The 6,480-nt window shown below is 39.6% G+C and overlaps 1 long non-coding RNA gene across 1 annotated transcript in view; it reads left to right on the forward strand.

Annotated features, from left to right (window-relative positions):
* The first annotated feature begins 329 nt into the window (after window positions 1–329).
* Window positions 330–6,480, forward strand: part of LOC147817569 (uncharacterized) — a 12,726-nt gene continuing 6,575 nt past the window's right edge. Inside the window, exon 1 of the long non-coding RNA XR_015436248.1 lies at window positions 330–645. This is a non-coding gene — a long non-coding RNA (uncharacterized LOC147817569). The remainder of the gene's footprint in view (window positions 646–6,480) is intronic.

Raw genomic sequence — 6,480 nt, forward strand, 5'->3', positions numbered from 1 at the left:
CACGATTCCTAAATCCCATAAGATCCGGAAATCTGCTGTAGAACTTAAATCCCTGTAGGTATCCAAGTATTGAAGTTCAATTCCCGTCTGTAGCTGGGAATGAACAGATTATACAAATTATTTGGCAACAAAAACTGTTTTCAATATAGTTACTCTAAAAATGAGGCAATCATCTTTTTTTTTTTTAATATTTTAGGAAAGTAATCATTCCTGGGGAGTTTCCAGGTTTAAGTGAAACATTGACAATTTAATGATGTTTTATTTGGTTGCAGCCTTATTAGTGATTGATGGAAGGGAAGTAATCCAAGAAACATCTGACAGTTATCAGCTCATTTTCATAAAATTACACCAATGTGTTTCCTTATGTTCCACAGTCTCAGTTGGGAGCTGCTAACCAGTCCTCTGAAACACACATCGCAACTTTAAAAGCTAACTTCCCAAGTCTCTGCGTGTCCATGTCTCCCACTGTGATGACTTTTGCATGACCGCTTACTCACAGAGCTGAATGATGCGTGTTTACGTGCTGGAAGAGTTTGGCATTAGCACCAGGTGGGCTCCTGCTCCAGCTGATTGTTTATGTTCATTCTGGAGACCAACCACCTACGACTGACATCAATTCAGGGAAGAAAGACACAACCACCATGTGTGAGTGTTCTCTTACTGTAAATATTTCCTTAGCTGTGCATTTGTCGGCTGCTGTCCCTGGCAACGCTCACATTTTTAAAAAGGTGTGGGCTCAGACACATTTAGACAGCGGTGGCTCATGTTGTTGAGGATTACTTGTCAGTTGGAGAGTAAGTGCTCTCTCAGGAAAAATATGTCTTTCTACATAAGGACTTAGCAAAGTTAGTCTGGTGAAGCAATGGATGCTTTTACTTCGTGAGCTGATTAATGGGGGCTTTGCCCTCATTGTTACAACAAATTAGTCGTTAGATGCCTCAGATATAAACCTTATATCTGTATTTTTTATTCAACAGAAAATATATCAGAGCCAAGTCGGATTTGGGAAGACTGAAGCCACTAGTCAATTCATCAATTAGTCAAACCACAGAAAATTAAATGCATTTTAATTATCAAATAATTGTTCAAACAAATTTTAAAATGGCAAAAATTGCATTGTCTCAGCTTCTCAAATGTGAATATAGTCTGGCCTTAAAGTCCTCTGGGATAGTAACTGAATATCATCATGTGCCCTCTTGGGAACTTGTGATTTACAGTTTTTCCTTTTTGCTGACATTTTATAAACTAAACAATTAATCAAGTCAATGATCTGTAGATTAATCAATGGTATAAATAACCATTAGTTCCTCTGTAAGTGCTGTAAATACCAGACAAAAATACATTTTTCAGACAATGGTCTCAGCTTCATTTGCAGACATTTGGTTAAACTTACATAAAAGATTGGCCTTTTGCCAGGGTTTAAATTTGATAATTGAAATGTGAAAGTAATTTATTGTCAGTACATGTTAACACAAAATACCACAGTTCATAATTATCTACACACCATCAGATATCATCTATAAAATATCTGATGATTCTCAGTCATGGTTATCCAACAAGAGTTGAAAGTTGCCCTTGATTCAACTGTAAAATAATACTCGCTGGAGTGTACAAGTTGTGCAGGACAGACATGAGAACACATTACATGATTATGTTGGCTTATGACAGGGGGGACGTACTAAAAGAAAAACTGTTCTGGAAAAATATAGAAGAAAAATACCTCTAAGAATTTCATGCTGGCTCATGGTTTTCTCTCAACAGTGACCATAGCAGTTTAAACTTTCACTTCACAGTCATGCGTAGGGGTCTGGAGTTGGTTTAGTGTGGGGATTAGATGAAGTGTATCACCACGGGGTGCGTGGGTGTCACCAGAATCAAATGTTTCTCGTGTGGCATTTCACAAAAGCCGACACATGGCATGACTAATCACACGGCAGTCTCCCTTCTCTTTTTTATCCCCCCCCCCCCCAACACATTTGACTTTGCACTATTTATCTTCCCAAAGTTTCAGTGTGAAAAAGTACAATCCAGAAAATAACGAGCAACCATAACATATTAGTTGGGTTTAGAAATTTTTATTTTTTTATATAATAAATGATTAGTTGCTATGGCTATGCTGAGGGGAAAATATGATGTTGCTCCATTGGAATGTCTCCTCTGTGTCCTGCCAAATCTGAGCTGGAAACACTTAGTAGGGAACCTGTGTGTACTAGGAACCGCTAATAATTTGCTTAAGGGAACCCACATCTGGTCGGATGGCTGAGGCAGAGGTTAAGAGTGTCGAAACTGGGCCACTGCTCCTTGCCAGTTGCAGGCTGAGAATAGGGCCTAATGTTAAACAAAAATCTTAACTACAGGAAATAGGCCTGTTATCATAATATAACCATTTGCCTTGGCTGACAACCAGACTAAAATTGCTCCTTGTTTACTACTTTTGAGTAGGGCCAGAAGTTTATGGACAGATAAATCACAAATCCTTAGCAGAGCAATAGCAGTCGCTGAGCTGTTTATTTTTGGTATCATGGCCAGAAAGTAGAGCAAATAGACGGAACAAGTGTGAAAAAAGGCAAGTTTGTTTACACAGCTATCAGCTTTGTTTGAAGGCTTAGATGATAATCCGAAGAGTTCCGCCCTCTGAGCTACTGAACACTGACAAGTGCTCAAACGCCTCGCAACTTCTTGCAACAGCTGCTTTTAGAAACAGAAGCAAAACACAAAAAAAAAAAGCATTTAAAAGCTACAACCTGGCTGGAAACTGAAACCGAAAACCAATTAACATGAGGACAGAGATGTTTCTTCAGCTTGCAGAGGTCGTTTCTGTCATTTTGGGAGGCTATAAACAGAAGTTAGAGTACATCCCAAAACCTGTCACTCTTCTTTTTTTTTCCTCCTTTCGAAACGACTTGCCGTATACTAACGAAGAAGACAAGAGGGAAAGAACAGATGATAGAGAGGAATGAAATACGTGAAGGAACTTTAGGCAGGGCAGTTGTATTTTAGCATCATGGAATGAAAGTTGTTGTGATTTTTGGCCTCAAGGGTCTCACCTGTGCTCTCCAAACACTGCTAAACTCTGCTGACCGAGCATTCCTTCCGCTCGCTAAACCTCCACTTTTTTTTTTTCTTTTTTTAAATGTAATAAATTAACTCAAACTGACAGCATTGCACCGTTTGACCTAACGTGAAAACGACCTCTCAGATCCCCTCTGAAAGACTCTTTCAGACGACGGCAGCAGCAGGACCTGAGCGGTGAGCGCTGACGAGGAACAAGCCTCAAATCAGTGCGGTGTTTTGGCAGCGCACCCTGTCCTGCGCTGATGGGATCAGTGTTTTGGTTCCTGCGTCAGGGTGTAGTTTTCCATCAGAAATAGGGTGAACCACATCCATATGAAGTGCCGCATATTTGAGGTTATTAAAGCAGGGGTTTAGTGGCCAACGCTGGCACGCTGATCCTCAGTTCAGTGTATGATAAAGTTTTAGGACCCCGGGACAGCGCAGCACCCTTGTTACTACAGCAGACCCGCTGAGAGAGGCCTAGCCTAAGAAGAAAAAAACAGCTGGGAACACTTAAAATCAAAGCTAGCATATTAAGTTTTTCCAAAAACAAAGTAAACGTCTTTTCACTTTTACCATTAATATATACATCAGCTTTTTTTTTTTTTTTTTTGCTCTTTTTAAATGTGCACAGTGGTTGTTTCACCCAGCATGTTTTGTGTTTTACCTGCCAAAGAAAAGCTATTTTATGACGCCTCTGAGAAACTGTAAAGGTAAGAAAGTCTGGGACAGGACTGATAAGAAATGAGCAAAGTGTAACGTCACAACAATAAAAACCACAGAGTCCCAACTAGGCAACAGAAAAACTGTTCCTCTTTCAGCTTTTTACACTCAGTCTATGAACATTTTAGCATCTCACAAATTTAAATGATTTTATAGCAAAACTAAAACAAGAAGCAAACACAAAGTACTGTCCCACCCTAGGAGTTTGGTGTTTCCTGCTTGCGGTCTCCTTCCACCCACTCAACTCACTTATGATGATATCTTTAAAGCTGCTATTAGGAAAATTTGTATTTTGACAATGGAATACTTGACCATTTGTATATGAAAGCTCCTAGTGATGAACTCAAGATAATTATGATCCTTTTCTACAAGTCTTTTACACATCTCTCAGGTCTGATTTGGTTATTTTTGCTGCCCCCAAGTAGCCAGATTTAAAGGAGCTAAAATAGCGATGGTTAGAATAAACAGCTGTTTACTAACCAGTCTAGAAGAAACATTTCGAGTTCAGCATCAATCATCACTTCATTCCTTTACTCGCCAAGAGCTGTCTCCAGAGGTGGAAAGCAGCTCTCTTGTTGTGCTTTTATTTCTATCACTTCTTTTCTTCCCCTGAAGTTGGCATGTTAACCAGCTAGCCTATCTTGTCAACCCGTTCAAGAGTCACTGTAGCGTCCAGTCTGCCCTGAAGAAGTAACGCCGCTCAGTAACCACTCGTATTGTAAAAGTAATGGCGTAAGGTCTCGACATGTAAACGGCTGTTAATGCTAACACTGGCTAATCAAGAAGTAGCAAAACTTACAAATAGCTCCTTTAAAGCAACTGACTCAAGATAACCTTGGGCCACAACAGCTGCAGAATATCTCACATAGAAGTGCACTGACAGCCAATCTCAAGTGGTTCATTTGTGATTTTAATATTTATAACCAAACATGAGATGAGAACTGCACTAAAATGTAAATCTTCAAGAGGAATATGACAAAGACAGAACACAAAAGAAAAACTGGGTATTGTGTGCAGTGTTTTGTCTCAGTCAGTTACACAAACACACTGTGTAGGCAACTCCAGAGGGATATAATTAATGTCTCAGACCAACAAAAAACAGATGTAATTCTGTTCATAAAGAGGCCACCATGCAGCATCTACCCATGTATTACTGAGAAACTATTTGCTCCAGGCACTGCTACATGCATATTTCTTTTAACAAGGATTTCTAGGCTCATGATTCCTTCATATTTAAGTAATGAAATGCAAAAGAGAAGAAAAGTAGACCAGCAATGAATAAAGATGATATTTGCTATAATACTTGGACACTACAGGTATTATAGGAAAGTCACACCACTTCTAGGAAAGACCCCCATTCAAAACTTCATTTTGCTGCAGTTTAGAGTTGGCACGTTTCTTCGGAAAAACAAATGAACATGTGCTGCGAGTGAGAAAGAGGGAGAAGGGGAGGTAATGGAGAGCACAAACCTCTGACACATGTGTAAGGTCACTCGAATCCCTCGCAGCCAAGTGTTTCATTTGAACACCAATTAAACGCGCTCTTTGTGAAAACAGAAGAACCAGCAAGTGACACGGCAGTGCGCACCTACTGAGTCTTGACTTTTGACTTATGTTCATAGTGGGAGTTTATCATAAGGGCAGAGTGATTTTACATTTATTTTGATCTATTAAAACGCTCTATTGAAAGCAGAGTAAAGGTTATAAAAAGGTACAGTGAAGCAAAGACGTACTGAAAAGACGGAACTGTGGAGTCTGACATACAACTATGCTGCTTTTCACTGTGTATTATAGTTTTCAAATTACTTAACATGAAAATGAGAACATCAGTGCGCTCTCTATACTCATGTAACTCATGTTAGCAGCTATTTACAGTATATTGTCACATTTGTTTGCCACTGTATGCAGTTTCTTTCTGTCACATTTAACATTCATTTATCATTTGGTCAAAATTTCTCTCGGCTTTACAGTTACTTATGTCTTTCTAAGCAAAATTAGGCTTCTGCATCAAGTGTGCTCTGCATTTCCCCAAACACAATAATGACCACTAACATCTACGGACGGTGTGAGCCAGCTCTCCAGCTTTTTGTTTTTGGTCACTCTGACTAACACGATGACTCACTTTTTAATAGGGCAATGCAACAGGTCTCTTTGAGGTTTACAATTATTTTTAATGACAACAGCGTTGTTAAGTCATGAGTTACCGTAACAAATTCTCCAGCACCATTCTATGAGATCATTACAGGCAGAGAGTGGATTTTATGTGGGAGAAATGAAGGAAACTGCATCATTGTGGATTACATCTGCGTTAACTCGACTCTAGACGTAGTTTTTGATGACTTTACAGAACAAAAAGCAAAGTTCTGCACAGACATCTGTGGTTACTGCATTTTGCTGAGATTTTAATGCCATAAAAACATATTTATTCTAAAACTGGTTCCACTGTTATCGCATCAAAGTATTATTTTGTTTTTAGGGTGGGACAGGTAAAAGTCTGTGTGAGACAAACCAGTAGGTTTTTGTCCGCAGGCCTATCTTTACCATCTGAGGGAACCTAAAGCAGGGGGCTGTACCCAAGTCTACAGACTCTTGTCAGAGTTCATTTCCCCAAAAGCTCCTCCACTCAATGAATTCCAGATGTTTTGCAGACGAAAGTGAATTTTAAGGGGTGGAGGGGTGCTGGCATTTGGGGGTGGGGGGGTG

This window comes from Seriola lalandi, unplaced genomic scaffold, assembly GCF_002814215.2.
Source record: "Seriola lalandi dorsalis isolate HSWRI2012SDOR001 ecotype SW California unplaced genomic scaffold, Sedor1 jcf7180002054938, whole genome shotgun sequence".
Classification (NCBI taxonomy): domain Eukaryota; kingdom Metazoa; phylum Chordata; class Actinopteri; order Carangiformes; family Carangidae; genus Seriola; species Seriola lalandi.